At 37.2% G+C, this 17,604-nt stretch overlaps 1 protein-coding gene across 4 annotated transcripts in view; it reads right to left on the bottom strand.

The window, feature by feature from the left end:
* Nucleotides 1-17,604, bottom strand: part of FHIT (fragile histidine triad diadenosine triphosphatase) — a 1,437,020-nt gene that overhangs the window by 1,052,270 nt on the left and 367,146 nt on the right. For 3 of the 4 annotated variants that reach the window (XM_040454579.1, XM_040454577.1, XM_040454581.1), the window contains one exon: nucleotides 8,994-9,043. The exons of the other annotated variant lie outside the window; for it this stretch is intronic. The gene's annotated coding sequence lies outside the window, so the exon portion shown is untranslated. The remainder of the gene's footprint in view (nucleotides 1-8,993; nucleotides 9,044-17,604) is intronic. 4 annotated transcript variants of the gene reach the window in all.

The following is a 17,604-nucleotide window of genomic DNA, read 5'->3' as shown; positions in this document are numbered from 1 at the left end:
GCTTCCTTCGTTTTAATACCATGTTGCTTTAGGTTTCCTAATAAAAACACTGCGGTTCCATACAAGTTTTTCCTGCTTTCGATCTGAGAAAAATTCAGTCCCTTATTCATTTTTAAATTATTTTAATAATAGATTTTATTTAACCCAATATGTAAAAATATTATTTCAACATGTAATAAAAATTAACAAGATACTTTACATTTTTTTATATGAAGTATTCAAAATTCTGAGTGTGGTTTACATTTACAGCCCATCTCAAATCAGACTAACCACATTTCATTGCCCAGGAGTCACATGTTGCTAGTGGCGACCATATTGAACGACACAGGCCTAGCGTGATTGACTTGAAGCATGCCCTGGTCATCGGTATTTCTAGGTCTGCTTCCTTGGGCAGGTCAAATTCCCCAGAAAAATGTCTTCCAATCTCCTGCCTCAGTTTTATAAACCTGGCTGCCTATGAATCCAGGATCTAAGTTGGAAAGAGTGAGAGCCCCATTATGGGGACTTCCGTGGCATACCCCTGTTTTCACCATCAAACCCCTGTCCTCAGCTCTACCCAATAAAGGATGTCTGGGATGTTTCCAGTTTTGGGCTATTACAAATACAGCTGTCATGAACATTTGTGTACAGGTTTTTGTGTGAACATAAATTTTCATCTCCTTGGGATAAGTGCCCAAGAGTATGGGAAGTGTATGTTTGGTTTTGTAAGAAACTGCCAAACCATTTTCCGTTCCATTTCCCACCAGCAATACATGAGTAATCCAGTTTCTCTGCATCCTCACCAGCACTCGGTGTTATCATTAGCACTATACACTTATCAGAATGGTTAAATAAAAAAACAATAACTATACACTTATCAGAATAGCTAAAATAAAAAAAATAATAATGGTAACATCAAGTGCTGGTGAGGATGCTGAATAAGTATATGGCGATATATCATTATGGTTCTAATGGGCATTTCCCAGATGGCTAATAATGTTGAACATCTTTTAATGTGCTTAGTTGCTGTCTGTATAACCTCTTCAGTGAAATGCCTAGGGCTTTTGCTCATTTTTTCATTGGATAGTTTGTTTTTATACTGTTAAGTTTGAAAGGTCTCTGAGTATTCTGGACACTAGTGCTTTGTCAGAAATGTGGTTTGCAAATATTTTTTCCCAGTCTGTAACTTGTCTTTTCATTCTCTTAACAGTGTCTTTAACAGAGAAAAAGTATTAATTCTAATGAAGTCCAATATGTCATTTGTTTCCCTTTCGTGTATTGTGTTTTGTGTCAAGTCTAACAGCTCTTTGCCTAGCCCTAGATCCCAAAGATTTTCTCTTACATTTTCTTCTGTGTTACAGTTTTATGGGATTTTTTTTTCTATATTTAGTCCATGATACATTTTGAGTTAATTTTTATATAAGGTATGAGATTTCGTTTTAGGCCCATTTTTTGCCAACTGCTCTAGGGTCGTTTATTGAAAAGGTTCTCTCTTCTCCATTGAGGGAAATTGCACATTTGTCAAAAATCAGTTGGGCACATTCATTTAGATATATTTTTTGGGTTCCCTACCCTGATCTATTGATGTATGTGCATAGCACTCCATGAATAGCCACATAGCAGCTGTCCTATAAGCTTTGAAATTGGGTAGACTATTCCTCCCATGCTATTCTTCTTCTCCAATATTGTTCCTTTAAATTTTAAATTTAAATTAAAATTCCATAAATTTTAGAATAATCTTGTCTACATTTAAAAAAAATCATGATGTGATTTTGGTAGGAACTGCATCAAACCTGTCTACAATATGGGGAGAACTGGTATCCTTACTATGCTGGGACTTCCAAATCATGAACACTGTATGTTTCTCCACGAATTTCAATTTTCTTTGATTTCTTTCTTTAGTATTAGGTCATTTTCAGTATGTAAGTTCTGTAAATGTTTTATTATATTTATACCTAAGAATTTAATAATTGTTAGTTACTATAAATTATATTCTTTAAAAAAAAATTTTTTTTTATTTTAAGTAATGCCTGCACCTAATGTGGGGCTTGAACTCATGACTTCAAGTCAAGAGTCGCATGCTCCTGTGACTGAGCCAGCCAGGCAGCCCCCTCAGTTGTATTCTTAATTATAGTGTCTACATGTTCATTGCTAGTATACATAAATACAACTGATACTTAAAATGTATCTTATATTCTACAACCTGTTGAACTCACGTATTAGTTTTAAGAGGTTTTATTATTTTTTTTTCGATCATTTAGGATTTTCCAAGTAGAAAATCATGTCATCAGCAGTAGCAAGTTTTCTTTCTTCTTTTCTGTCTGTGTGCCTTTTATTTCCTTTATTGCCTTCCTGCATTGAGTAGAAATCCCTGCACTTTGTTGAAAAGGACTGGCAAAAATAGACATCCTTGCCTTACCTCCTGACTTGGGGAAAAGCATTCAGTCTTTCATCATTAAGTATAATGTTAGCTGTGGGCAATTTAAAAAGATGTTCTTTATCAAGTTGAGGAAGTTTCCCTCTATTCCTATTTTTCTGAGAGTTTTTATTAGATGTCAGTATTGAATTTTGTCAAATCCTTTTTCTGCATCAAGAAAAAAATCATGTGATTTCTTTCCCTCTTTTGTGTGGTTAATTAAATTGATTAGCTTTTTAATGTCAAACCAGCCTTGTATCCCTGATATAGAGCCCATGGTTATCATGTATACTTTTTTAATGAACTCTATTTGCTAATATGTTATTAAGAATTTGGGGGTTTATAAATGTAAGGGTTATTAATCTATAGTTTTCTTTTTTATATTGTTTCTGCCTGACTTTAGTATCTAGATAATAGTAGCTTCATAAAATGAACTATACCCTCTTCTATTTCCTAGAAGAGTCTTTGTAGAATTGATGCTAATTCGTCTTTAAATGTTTGGTAGAATTCTCCAGCAAAATAATCTGGACCTGAGATATATTTGGGGGGGGGGCAGTTAAAATTATTTCAATTTCCTTAATAGTTAAAAGACTATTCAAACTATTTCATACTAGGTAAACTGTGAGATTGAGAAAGGGATTTATTTTTTTCTAAGTTATCAAATTTATGTGTGTAGAATTGTTCATAGCATTCCTTTACTATCCTTTTGATAGGTGCAGGGTCTATTGTGTTTCATTTCTGAGACTGGTATTATATGTCTTCTGTCCTTTTTTCTATGTCAGTCTTCCTAGTTGTTTGCCAATTTTATTAATTTCTTTGAAGAAACAGCTGCTCCCGCTTTCTTTTAATTAATACATGTATTACAGGTATATCTCTTCCTTCCTTTTACTTCTAATCTGCCTCTATGGTTATATTTGAAGGGAGTTTCTTATAGACAGTATATAGTTGGGTCGTGTTTTTTTAAACAACTCTGCCAGTCTGCTACAAGTGGAGTATTCAGACCATTTAACTTTAATATAATTATTGATATTTTATGCCCTAGCCTAGCATTTTATTTTTGTTTGTTTGCTGTTTCCTCTCTGGTTTTTGTGTTTCTGTTTTTGCTTTCCTGTCTTCTGGTAGGTTATTCGAATTGTTTTTTTTTTTTTGTTTTTTTTTTTTGGAATTCTATTTTGATATACCTAAAGTGTTTTTGAATACATCTCCTTGTAGAACTTTGTTGCTCTATGTATTATATATTTATAACTTATAAATATAAGATAACTGGTGGAATTTTATCAATCTAAATAAAATATAGAAACCTGGCCTCCTTTTGTGTCCCTTTACGCTCCCCATTTATAATTCTCTTATTAAATATTTCAATCATTTGCATCCACATCAGAAACTACTATAATTTTTGCTTCAATCTTTAAATATAATTTAGAAATTTCAAGAATAAAAGGTAAGCCTACTGTATTTATCAATATTTTTGCTTACTGTGTTTTTTCTTCCTTCCTGTGTTCCAAGGATCCATTTTTTTTTTAAATCATTTTCCTTCTGTTAGCCATTCTTTTAGAGTAGCTCTGTTGGTCACAAATTCTCTTGGTTTTCCTTCATCTGAAAAAACAAATCTTGACTTCCCTTTCATTCCTAAAGGATATTTTCACTAGTTATAGCATTCTGAGTTAACTGTGGCTTGACTATCATTTTCATTCAGTACTTGAAAGCCTTAAGTTCCTAAGTCTTAGCAGAAATTCAAAAATAAGACAAGTAGAGGGGTGCCTAGGCGGCTCAGTCAGTTGAGCGTCTGACTTTTGCTCAAGTCATGATCTCACAGTTCATGAGTTCAAGCCCCACATAGGGCTGGCTGCTGTCAGCACAGAGCCTGCTTTGGATCCTCTGTCTCCCTCTCTCTCTCTGCCCTTCCCCTGCTTGCGCTCTCTCTCTCTCAAAAATAAATAAACATTAAAACAAAATAAGACATGTAGAAAAAGCTAAAAATATATATACATAATAAACTGGATCCTGTTGAGTTGAACCATCACGAGGCTATAAGGAACTCTGATTCTGGCAGGAGGAATAGCCATGTAATAATAATTACGTGTTTAAGTGCAAAAATGCAAGTACGTATAATGGTCACAGTGCTGACGCACACAGTGAGCTGTCCTGCTTGGGAGAATCGGCAGAAGCTTCTCAGAGATCTGTGAGCTGAATTCTAAAGGTTCAGTAGTTAAAGGAGTTTCCAAGGAGAGGGGGAAGCATGTGCAAAAGCCCTAAGAGAAGAGAACATGGCATGTTTGGGACATGATATGAAGTAATGCCAGACTGAAGTACAGAACATTTCTAGGCATAAGGGGAGAAGATGGGAACACAGGTAAGGGGGTGCAGGAGGCCTTCATCCTCCCCTAAGGAGTTTAAACTTCATCCCAGGTACCCCCAAAGAACTGCAAAATAGATGAAACTGGTGAATATAATATTCAAAGAATGACAGCTAGTGGGACACACTGTTAAATGTCGCTTTTCAATGACTCATTATCTTTATTCTCCTATATATCAAAACTTAGTTTCTATACTGGTAGGAAGGAAGTGTTAACAGCCAATAAAATCAGAAGACTCGGCTGAGTCCCTGCCTCTTGCAGTCCATTTTAAACACACTCCATCCTTCCTGCGGGATGATTTCAGGGTCTCTGCAATGGGTGAGGGAAGGAGCATGGCAGGAGTCAATGGCTAGATGGCAGCATGTTAAGCGAGGTGTTTCAGCTTTCCTGTAGCTTTGAATTCTTCAGATTTTGTCAGTTTTTGTCAAATGTATTTTGCACGATTTACTAAATAAAAATTTCCAGCGGCTGAAAAAGAAATATCAGGTTTGGGTACACCATGTCAAAATTACGCTCTGAGCTCCAGAAATGTCCACAGGACCTTCAGAGAGAAATATCCCTATCCCTCACAACCATTTATCATGTTGACCCCTTTCCCTGCAACATACCCCTCTCCCACCCACTATGAGCATCTACATTATGTTCTAGAATCTAGATGGAAGTCTGTTTGGGTTTCATATAGATGGGTATCACTGATTATAACTAGTATCACATTTTCAGTGAAAATTAATTTCAGCAAGCGTATAGAAATAAAAAGCATAATAAAATTTAAAAACCTCTATGCATGGGGTGCCTATGTGGCTCAGTCAGTTGAGCATCTGACTTCGGCTCAGGTTATGATCTCGCAGTTCCTGGGGTTAGGACTCCATGTTGGGCTCTGTGCTGACAGCTCAGAGCCTGGAGCCTGCTTCGGATTCTGTGTCTCCCTCTCTCTCTTTCTCTGCCCCTCCCTTACTTGCACTCTCTCTCTCTCTCTTCTCTCAAAAAATAAAAATTTTAAAAATTTTGTTAATAAAAAATAAAAAGAAATAAAAACCTCCATGTGCAACATGAGTGCCTATTTGGGCACAGTGTTATTTCCTTTTCAGTCCAAATCATTTTTAAAAGTCATATTTATTGCTACCGAATTGTATATTAAAAACGCTTACAATGGAAAATTTTATGTTATTTATATTTTTCCACAATAAAAAAAATTGTCAAAGTTAAACAAAAAAGAGGAAGAGAAAAGAAATGAGTGCCACATCCATGCTGCTTCTCAAAGGCAGACATTGGCCATGCCTTGGAAACAAGGAAGGGAAGACACACTGGGTAGTTGATCTAATTCAGAGCTGGTGGTGAGGGGTCTTCAGTTGCATTAGGAGCTCCATAGCATTCAATCTCCTTTTAAAGGAAAGAAATCTGCAAGCCTGATGGACTTGAAAGAAATGTCACCTTTTTAGAACAGAAAAAGAGCATATGAAAGTTTCCCATTGAAAATGAAGAAGTGAACTGGAACATTAACAGACAGGGAGCAAGGAACCAAACATCGTCAACCTGTTTAGCTTATGCACATCAGAATGTGAAGACATTTGCTTGCATTCCTTTGCCACCGAAGATAATTTTCTTTTAATTCCCATTTCTTTTATGGTGTGTGTGTTGTTTTGTTTTCTCTCTGTGGCTACTGTTCGAAAGTAAGTTAACTGTATGAGTATAAACTGGGATCTGTGTATGTTCCAGCCCCATACTCTTTGGTGAACTTGACAATTTGAATGCATCAGGCTTCCAAAAGTGGAAAATTATTCCCACAAAATTACTATCTTGTGAGAAAATGTCCCTTCTGAAAACACTTTCTAGTCTTGATAAGAACTAAAATACCTTCCTACCTGAAGGCATGTTAATTAAATTTAAAAGATTATTATGTCAAGGGAGAATAACCCTAATCCACCTGGGAATCTGCTTTTCTCAAATATGTTGAGAGCCGGTATTTATTTAGAACTTATCTATATGCTTCCCTCCATTCTCTACACAGTGTTTTATTTCTCCCCAGGTCCTTCTTGACATCTTTTTCCACACTGCCTTGAGGCCTTTCTCATCTAGTTACACAACAAACGATATCTGAATTATGTTCAAATAAGCAGGGAGACTGGCATCTTCTGTAGAAAACATATGGGCTATCAGAAGTGATGTCCTGAATTGTTGCCTCATCATGACATTACTTTAATGAAGGCACTATTTCATATATGTAATAAACAATATGGTGTCGGGGTGCCTGGGTGGCGCAGTCGGTTGAGCGTCTGACTTCAGCCAGGTCACGATCTCGCGGTCCGTGAGTTCGAGCCCCGCGTCAGGCTCTGGGCTGATGGCTCGGAGCCTGGAGCCTGTTTCCGATTCTGTGTCTCCCTCTCTCTCTGCCCCTCCCCCGTTCGTGCTCTGTCTCTCTCTGTCCCAAAAATAAATAAACGTTGAAAAAAAAATTAAAAATAAAAAAATAAACAATATGGTGTCTAATAGATTTGTATAAAATGCCTAAAATTAAGCAAGCACAATTACATGAGTTAGTATCATCTTATCATGCAGCACTACATTTGATAATTAAAAAACAAATGAAAAGCCAGCCCACTGTCTTCATTGAAACCGTCAGTTGCAGATTTTTACTTTAAACTCTACTGGTCATTACTCTACCCTCTTCTGTGTTGGGTCGTTATTTTATCTAGAAAACTCCAAACCCATTTTTTCATCCATACATACTACACGGAACCTTAGATTCTCCTAATGACCCAACAGATTTTTGGATAGTTAACTATCCTACTGTAACTGGTCTTGTTTAGAAGAAATGAAAGTTAAGATTGTGGCGGTAAAGGACAAGCTGTCAACCCATTAAATAAATTCCTGTTGAAAAGTTACTAAATGCACTGAGTATTAACATAATTTATTAGAACAATTAGAACACATCCTTGTTGTCTTTTAATTAGATTATTCCTTGTTCTGATAATTACACTAGACAAGGAAGAATAATAGTTTCAGGATTCTAAGATCATCTGTAGACTATGTGGAAAGAGAATGATCAATAATGCTAATCTACTAGAACACTTAAATTTCCAGAAAGAGATCTTTTATCATGAGCAATCCTTTGTATAATTAGCATTATTTCTCAATGTCTATGATAATCCTTCCCAAAGTTTAAAAGTAAAGATGCTAGACAAATAACATTTATTGCACTGTTGAAAACCCAGTCAGGCTGGGCCACCTCTGGCCTCTACTGGCTCAGACATTGCTTCACTCTCTTGCAAAATGCCAACAAATAACCACAAATGAAGGATTTAAGATTCCATGCAGAGCAGCACGGCCAGGAGTCTGAATATCTAACAGAGAAAAGACATGATTTTTAAGTTCTGATCCTAAGAGAGGAGTCATAAACTTCCCAATTTAAAAATATATTCAAATAGATGAAAATTTCTCATAAATGAGAGTTAATCTGAATATAAAACCGGTGACATTTCCATACATGAAGATATTATTTGCAGAAATTAATGTGGAGGCGTCTGCATGACAGGGAATATAGCTGGGCTTGCAGAAGTGGACTGAGGCCTTTACATATGAGTTGTATTACTATCTCTGGTTTTAAAAGTTTTAGAAACCACAGAGAATTCAAAAGCTCCAAGGTTCCTCTCATGCCCTATGCAACTGTCACCAAGCATGCTAGGAAATCCTAGAGAGCAGGTCCCAAGACTTCAAGGATTCAGAGTCTTTCTAAAAAGTCAGGAGTTGGCATATGCTGTCCTCTAGGATAACCCTACAGTTGAGCAGGATGATGCTGGGATACACAGAGTTGACACCAGTGAAGCTGAAGGTCTCTGTAATAAGGAGCAACACACATATCCCACCAGCAGCTTGGATTACAGGAATCTCAGCCCCACTGTTGACCCAGTCTGCCCTAGTCAATGCAAAGTCATAATGAGACCATGTCTAGACAGTATTGATCTCCCACCAGAGAAAAAAATAATTCAGAATGTGACTTCTCTTCTAGCTTGGCCCAAATAACACCCAAATCAGGAGTTTTCATTCATACACTGTGAGCATTCTCCATAACCAAAGTCATTTTATCAACTAGGCAGTCAATGACACACATAAGCTTCTTTTCAAGGTATATATGAAATTTTTGATATTTGAAGTCTTTCATATTCAAATAGCAAATAAGAAAGTTGCTTAAACCTATTAAAAAATCTAGAGACATCAAATGAGTTTTTATGTGTCTTTTTTACCTTGCCAGGCAAAGGAGACAGGCGTTTAAAAAAATGAGCGTCCACACAACCTGAAAGAATGAAAACTCAAATTAACATGGATTAAATATCTAGAGAAGTCATTAGCTTAAGTCATCTGAATGACTTCCATGAAGTCTGGCAGTGTAAGAGCAGAGGAACATCGCTATAACCCAGTTGTCCATTCCAGCTGGGAAGACCTGTTTCCCCATTGATGCACCTCTTTAAATTGTCAGGGGTGCTACTAAGAACTTAAGTTCCCCACTACACTGATCTCCAGACTAGAGAAATCTATGGGGCAGAATACTATCTTAGAGGCACCAGAGATTTTCATTTGAGTGCCCAGTGGTCAAGCATTCCAAAGCCAGGCTGAGTATTGGCTCTGCTCCCAGAGAGTCAGGGAGGAAGGAAATATCATTTAAAACACAAACGGAGGGTTGATTGGGGGGGGGGGGGGGGGGGGGGGGAGAGGGGGGGGGTGATGGGTATTGAAGAGGGCACCTGTTGGAATGAGCACTGGGTGTTGTATGGAAACCAATTTGACAATAAATTTCATATTTTATTTTATTTTTTTTTTAATTTTTTTTCAACGTTTATTTATTTTTGGGACAGAGAGAGACAGAGCATGAACGGGGGAGGAGCAGAGAGAGAGGAAGACACAGAATCGGAAACAGGCTCCAGGCTCTGAGCCATCAGCCCAGAGCCCGACGCGGGGCTCGAACTCACGGACCGCGAGATCGTGACCTGGCTGAAGTCGGAGGCTTAACCGACTGCGCCACCCAGGCGCCCCAAATTTCATATTTTAAATAAACAAACAAACAAACACTAGTAGGAATGGAGTTAAAAAGCTCCCCAGGCAGTGTGATAGTAAGCTAGGACTGGGAAACTCCAGCTAAAAAGGGGAGTCAGAGAGAATTCTCTCTGACTTGGGGGCTGAACTAAAACCATGGCTTTGAGGTATTCAGGTGATGCCACAGCCACAGGGAAGAAAGCCTTATAAGGTGGATTTTTTTGCCTCATTGAAGGAAAATGAAACAACCATTTCATTATTTTAAAATAGTATCAAGGTACAAATCTATCCAATAGAAGAATATTAAATAAAAACAATCCACAGGGAGATTTCTACCGTTATAAATAGTTCCTTGTAAATGCCACCCAGAGATAAAATCATCATTTCTGTGTTCCCAACCAAAATAAGCCTGCAAGTCTGGGAAATACTTTGCCCTCTAAAGCAACCAGAAGAAAGTCCCTTCAGTCTACGAGTTCTTGTCCTACTGGGTATTGAACCCTTTGAGCATTCACTCCCCAAACTGAAATTCAAAAGGCCAACTAATAGCTAGATAACTGGGTAACTATGGATAACTAGAAACCTTAACTATTTATAGCACTACTTCCCCAAATGGTCTGTATATAATTTCTTGCAAGCTTAGTAAAAATCCTACACTTGTCTGAAATGAAATGAAGGGAAACCAATAATGAACTTCCTTTTCTCTGTGTTAACGAAAAACATAACCATGCCATGAAAAGCAAGAGAGACACAGAATTCATCCTTTTCTTCTCATCCAAGGAAGGTAACATTATGAGGGTTCTAATTTAGAGTACACCACTATAGCAGATTTCTAGGACATAAAGTTAAGTTTATAGCCTACCTCAATCCTAACACACTGGGGTTAAGGTAAGTATCTATACATCTCTCTAGTTATCAAGAGAGAGTGATAGTGGTAAAATAAATAAATAAAACTTGGATACACATTTAAAAGATGTGCTGCTTATTTCAAAATAAGGCATGAACAATTGCAATTTAGGATGCTGTGTTGAAGAAACTTAACTCTCTTTAGCAAAAAATGGATACTAGCAAATACTTAAAAAACACATACACACACAAAGCTATGCTGTAACATTTGGTAGAATCTTATTTTACCATTCTGATTTGGCTAAATGTTAGAGTAGCCAAACATAATAGGAAAAAATTTCCCTATTGATTAGGTAATTGATTTGAAATATTCATGAACTTAGTTGAAGTATAAGTAGTAAGTTCCAGAAACAAGAAATAAATCACATGTATCCACAAAGAGGAATGAATGTGTTCTGTGCAATCTTGGGGAATAGATTTTTTAAGGCACTTCATAAAATCATTGACTCTGGAGCGGGAAAAAACCCTACACATATCAACCCAGAGCATTCTTATTCCTGCCTCCATAGCAAGAGCCCAAAAATTAAAGTTATTTCCTAAGACTTCCTCAGAATGTGATTCAATGCATTGTCTATTTAAATAAATGTTTTCTGCCATTTAAAGTCATGTGGCAATTTTTTTTCCCAATGACTAACCAAATATGCCTATTCTATCAATCAGTTATTTCTTTTCATTCTTAATTTTTTTAGTATTTATTTATTTTTGAGAGACACAGAGAGAGAGAGTATGAGCAGGGGTGGGTCGGGCAGAGAGAGAGGGGACACAGAATCTAAAGCAGGCTCCAGGCTCTGAGCTGTCAGCACAGAGCCTAACATTGGACTCGAACCCAAAAACCATGAGATCATGACCTGAGCCGAAGTCAGGCATTTAACTGACTATGCCACCCAGGTGCCCCTCAATCAGTTCTTTCTTAAAGCTGCAAATGAAGACAGAGGGATAGCTCTTAGGTGCCATCCTCTCTCATAAAAATCACACCTCAGCTATTTCTTTTCAAAAGTGATCAATCATACCTGTGACTATCTTCCAAAGATAGCTGAAGTTTTCCGGAATCTTACAAACTCAGTACAAGAGCTAGAAAATGTCTTTCCAGGATGCATATGGAGGAAAGGAAGTCGTGCCATTTCTCTTAATTTATTTCTGAATTCCGCTTGGTCTTCATTAGTGCTACAGAATTGCCTTATTATTCAATGTCCTCAGTGACCCCTTGATCATTTTTCCCTGAGGGTGCATATTTGTTCACTAACTATATTACAATTTTGTGATCTGCTGGATTTTCTCTGATATTCTACTCTACATCTGTCTGAAATTAATGAATTCCATTCTTCTTGGCTTCTACTCCTCCTGTTTATTAAATTCACTCTGAACATGGAGTTTATTTTCAAAGGAATTAATAATTCTTTATTCTCAGCTTGGTATTAACAATGAATTTAATATGCATTGTATTTAATCAATTTTTTTAAGCATACTGAAGACAAATTTAGTTACAATGTTAGTGTTCCAAACTTTCCATTCCCCCAGAAAAGAAATTTATTTTGCTTGGCCTTTCCCTTCACTCCCTTTCTAGGAGAACTATTAATTTTTGTGATGCAGAATTATGTGATTGATAACAAAAACAGAACTGGAAGATTGGGATGAAAATGAGAGGGGGAAAAAAAGCCTAAGTCTGCAGCCTTAATAGATATAGTATAGCTATGAAAGTAAAGGGACAAAAGAAAGAGAGTACTGGCCCCTGAGTAGTATAAAGTGAAAGATCACTAGAAAGAGAAGAAGAATAGAAGGGGATTTTAAGAATCATTGCCATGTGCAGGGAACTCAGTGACTCCAACAAAAATAACAACATTGGTAGTAGAGGAATCCCAGAAGAAGAAGAGAGAGAAAATTCATTTGAAGAAATAATTGAAAAATTCCATTATCAGGACATCCAAATCCAGGAGGCATGGAGAACTCCCATCAAAATCAACAAAAGCAGGCCAACACCAAGGCATATTGTAATTAAGCTTGCAAAATATAGTGATAAAGTAAAAATGCTAAAAGTAAGGAGACAAAAGAAGTCTTTGACTTGCAAGAGAAGACCCAAAAGTGTAGCTACATATCTCTCAGAAGAAAGTTGGCAAGTGAGGAAGGAGTGGCATGATATATTCAACATGCTGAATGGGAAAAATCTGCAGCCAAGAATACTCTATGCAGCAAGGCTGTCATTCAGAATCGAAAGAGAGATAAAGAGTTTCCCAGACAAACAAAAACTAAAGGAGTTTGTGACCACTAAACCAGTCTTGCCAGAAATATTAAAAGAGACCCTTTGAATGGAAAGGAAAGACCAAAAGTGACAAAGATAAGATAGTAACAGAGAAAATCCCTAGAAACAATGACAGAACAAGAAATAAAATGGCACTAAATACATATCTATCAATAATGACTCTGAATATAAATGGACTAAATGCTCCAATCAAGAGATATAATGTGTCAGAATGGATAAAACAAAACAAAACAAAACAAAACAAAACAAAAACAAGTCCCACTTATATGTTGCCTACAAGAGACTCATTTCAGACCTTAAGACACCTGTAGATTGAAAATCAGGGAATGGAAACATTTATCATGCAAATGGTTGTCAAAAGAAAGCCAGAGTAGCCATATTTACATCAGACAAACTAGATTTTTTTTTAATTTTTTTAATGTTTATTTATCTTTGAGAGAGACAGAGACAGAGACAGAGCATGAGTCGGGGAGGGGCAGAGAGAGAGAGAGAGAGAAAGATTGGGGGAGAGAGAGAGAGAGAGAGAGAGAAAGAGAGACAGAGTCTGAAGCAGGCTCCAGGCTCTGAGCTGCCATCACAGAACCCGATGTGGGGATTGAACTCACAGACCATGAGATCATGACCTGAGCCAAAGTCAGATGCTTAACCAACTGAGCCGCCCAAGCACCCCCAGACAAAGTAGGTTTTAAACCAAAGACTGTTACAAGAGATGAAGAAGGGCACTGTATCATAATAAAGAGGACAACACACCAAGAAGCTCTAACAATTGTAAATATTTATGCCCTCAACACAGAAGTGCCCAAATATATAAAACCATTAATAACAAACATAAAGGAACGAAGTGATAATAATACAATAATCGTAGGAGACTTTAACACCTCACTTACATCAGTGGACAGATAATCTAAGCAGAAAATCAACAAGGAAACAATGGCTTTGAGTGACATACCAGACCAGGTAGACTGAACAGATATATTCAGAACATTCCATCCTAAATCAGCAGAATACACATTCTTTCCAAGTGCATATGGTACATTCTCCAGAACAGATCACACAGTAGGTCACAAATCAGGCCTCAACAAGTACAATAAGACTGAGATCATACCATACTTATTTTCTGACCACAATGCTATGAAACTTGAAGTCAACCACAAGAAAAAACTTGGAAAGGCCACAAATACACGGAGGTTAAACAACATGCTACCAAACAATGAATGGGTCAACCAGGAAATCAAAGAAGAAGTTAAAAAAACACATGGAAACAAGTGAAAATGATAACACAATGGTCCAAAACCTTTGGGATGAAGCAAAAACAGTCCTAAGATGGAAGTATATTGCAATAAGGTCTACCTCAAGAAGCAAGTAAATCTCAAATGACCCAACCTTACACTTAGAGAAACTAGAAAAAGAACACATGAAATCGAAAGCCAGCAGAAGAAAGGAAATAATAAAGAACAGAGCAGAAACAAATGATATAGAAACTAAAAACAAAACAAAACAATAGGACAGATTAATGAAACCAGGAGCTGGTTTAAAAAAAAAATAGCTGTGCAATGAATAAAATAATTTTCAAAGTTCTTAAAGAGACATAAGTAAAATTTAGAAATATTTTTCGATAATTTGCTATCTTAAGACTGAACCACATGTGGCCCCAGCACTTATGTACATGACACAAATATCATCCAATGCTGATGTTTATTCATTTACATCTGAACTTTGGTTTCCTTTAAATGTCATAAACACAGACCAGAAACAAACTGAATCATCCCAGAAATTTTCAAGAGCTCTCACATTGCTTTAAATGAAATTCCATTAGTTAATCCACAGGTCAAAGTCTGGGACAACCTCAGAAACTACTTGAGTAATTAATAAATTTATATGGCAACATACTGAAAATAAAAGTGTCAATCTGTTAGTGTCAAATACCAAAAAAGACACAGCACTAGGCAACAGTTGCTACTTTGTAATGCAGTTTTAAACTATTGGCAATGTATCTGAAACAAGCATATAAGAAGAAAATTAAGGAACAGCCTTGTAACTTATATGATAAGCATCTCCCAGAAGATTTTGAGGCAGGTGATAAGCACTTAATGGCTTTAGTGCTTTGCTCTACAGATCACCCAGCAAAATATGGGCATAACCTCCACTGGAATGTGGGGGCTTTTTATGTCTTTTTTTAGTTGAGTTATATTATTAAAAATCAATACAGCATAACATGGTAATTACATTCTTAAAGAAGTACATAAAATAAAAAGAAGAACTTTAACTAAATTAAAAGTTTATCACCCTCAGACCAATATGTTATATATTTGTAAATTAAACCTGTCACCAATAAAGATGTACCATATAGCAAGGGTATGCATAAAAGAATGAGATAGAATGGAGGATTCAGGAACACATATTACATATATAGTAAATAAAAACTCCAAGGCATTCTCAAGGATCTAAGCAGCCTATACACCAATACAGTAAAATCGTATCTTCAGGGAGACTTGAGTTCTATAGCTAGGGCCTAACACAAATGTTGCATATAGTCAAACTTAACACTGAAGATCATTTTAATACCTGTAGGGTATGAATTCTGTTGCTTTGTTTATTCAAGACCGATGGTACATATCGGAGAACAAACAACTGAGCCAGAAGGAAGCAAAGGAAAAGCCGACCTACAGATATCTGGGTACTCAAACCACCCAGTCTTTAAGAAACTACCAAATCTCCCCCAATGAGTCCTTACCAGATAAGTGGTGAAGTATAAACTTGTAAACCCTCCAGCAGGATTTATTCCGCTGTTTTAACATGAAATTTTTATAACTTTAATATGTTAATAGATATATTTGCATTGTTAAGATTAAATATCATAATATACTGGGGCACCTGGGTGGCTCAGTCGGTTAAGCGCCCGACTTCAGCTCATGTCATGATCTTGCTGTCTGTGAGTTCCAGCCCTGCATCAGGTTCTGTGCTGACAGCTCAGAGCCTGGAGTCTGCTTCAGATTCTGTGTTTCCCTCTCTCTGCCCTCCCCCACTCATGCTCTGTCTCTCTCTTTCTCTCTCTCTCTGTCTCTCAAAAATGAATAAATGTTAAAAAAATTTAAATAATGTAATATATATGAAAGCACCAGATACAGATACTGGCACAGGGCAGATATTCGGTAGATATGCTGGATTTTAATCTAAGTCTCGTTTCATTGGACCCATCAAAACACTGCTCTTTGAAATCTTGTAGAGAAGATCATAATAACTGCTTCTGTTCTTTTCAAGCTGGCATGTCCATCCAGCTGGGGCACCATGAGGAACAGCCATCACCTGCATACTTTAAGCATTGAGTAGAAGCGAGTTTACCCTGGTGCTGAGTTCTGAGTGGATATAAGGTGAATCCAGTGCCCACAGGAAGCACATCTTTATGCTTGGGTCACATCTAAACAGACTGGCTCCTGAATGGGCCTGCTCCTTCCAAAGCCAAAACATGGCACATTGGCTCAAACTATAAGGCTATCAAACCAGGAGGGTCCGTTTCTTTTCCAAAAAAGAAATTCCAAAAAGGCATTCCTTGAAAGCCCCATAAAATTCATTTATTCGTACCTTACATAATATATGTATCCATGGGTCCCCTTTACTGGCACTTAATAGCAATGGGATGCCACAAAAATCTAGAAATTGTAATTCTTTTTTCCTTCCTTATCCTTCCCACCCCCCCCCCTTCCTTCTTTTCCTCCTTCAAGTTTCTGCCTATAGTAAAACCCCAGCAATAAGGAAAGTCAAATGGATTTTCCTACTAGTGGACATTTTTGTGATATACTCATTTTTGGTCCTCGTATGAACTTCCTCCAGGGTGCTCCTTTATGGGAATAAGGTATGCCAAATGAAATAGAGGACTCGAGGCACAATTTTACCCTTGACATATGAAGAGAGAATATTTTTCTCCTGGATTTATGATGTAATGCAACTCAGCCACTTTCTTTTCGTCTTTTCCCTCGTTTGCACTTCCTGCATATTGCTATACACCATCATCACCATCATCATGAATTTATAGAGTGCCTATGACTGCGGCCTCTGGGCAGCTCCTAAATGATCTAATCCAGATATCATTGTCTTCGGCTCCCCTTGGCAGGAGTCTATTTACCATTCCGCTTTCTTATGGAACTCTGCTTCCGATTATTCTTCATAAGATGTTTTCACTTTCCTTTCTCTCCCTTAAGTTGGATCTCTTTTATTTCTTCCTCTCATTGTCATATTCTCCTGGGCCCTAAGCACAGTTACTCTACATTTACGGGGATTTACATCATCAAATTTAGACACTCTTGAGAACTTTCCTATCCAACTGCCTTTTCTAAGGATATTTTTAGCAACATTAACTAAGAGAAAAGCTTTAGACTCTAGAATTCCAGGGCTCCAGGCTCACTCAGACCCCTGCTCTGATATCACATGTCAGAATGATGACCAGCATTATGGCACCCCAGGCCAAACTCTCCAAAGACAGCCACTCCTCAACCCCCTAGGATTCTAACTGGGAGTCTTTCAGAGATCAGACGTCCAGGCTTTGGATTTAGACAGACAGGGGTTCAAATCCAGCCTCTGGCACTTAATTTGGATACAACCTTGACATCCACATCACCTTTCTCAGCTTCAATTTCTTTGACTGCAAAATGAGAATGAAAATATCC

The sequence above is a fragment of the Herpailurus yagouaroundi genome, unplaced genomic scaffold, assembly GCF_014898765.1.
Source record: "Herpailurus yagouaroundi ecotype Mexico unplaced genomic scaffold, PumYag 213, whole genome shotgun sequence".
Lineage (NCBI taxonomy): Eukaryota > Metazoa > Chordata > Mammalia > Carnivora > Felidae > Herpailurus > Herpailurus yagouaroundi.
Note: the sequence above shows the minus strand (reverse complement) of the source record. Positions and strands in the feature narration are given on the sequence as shown.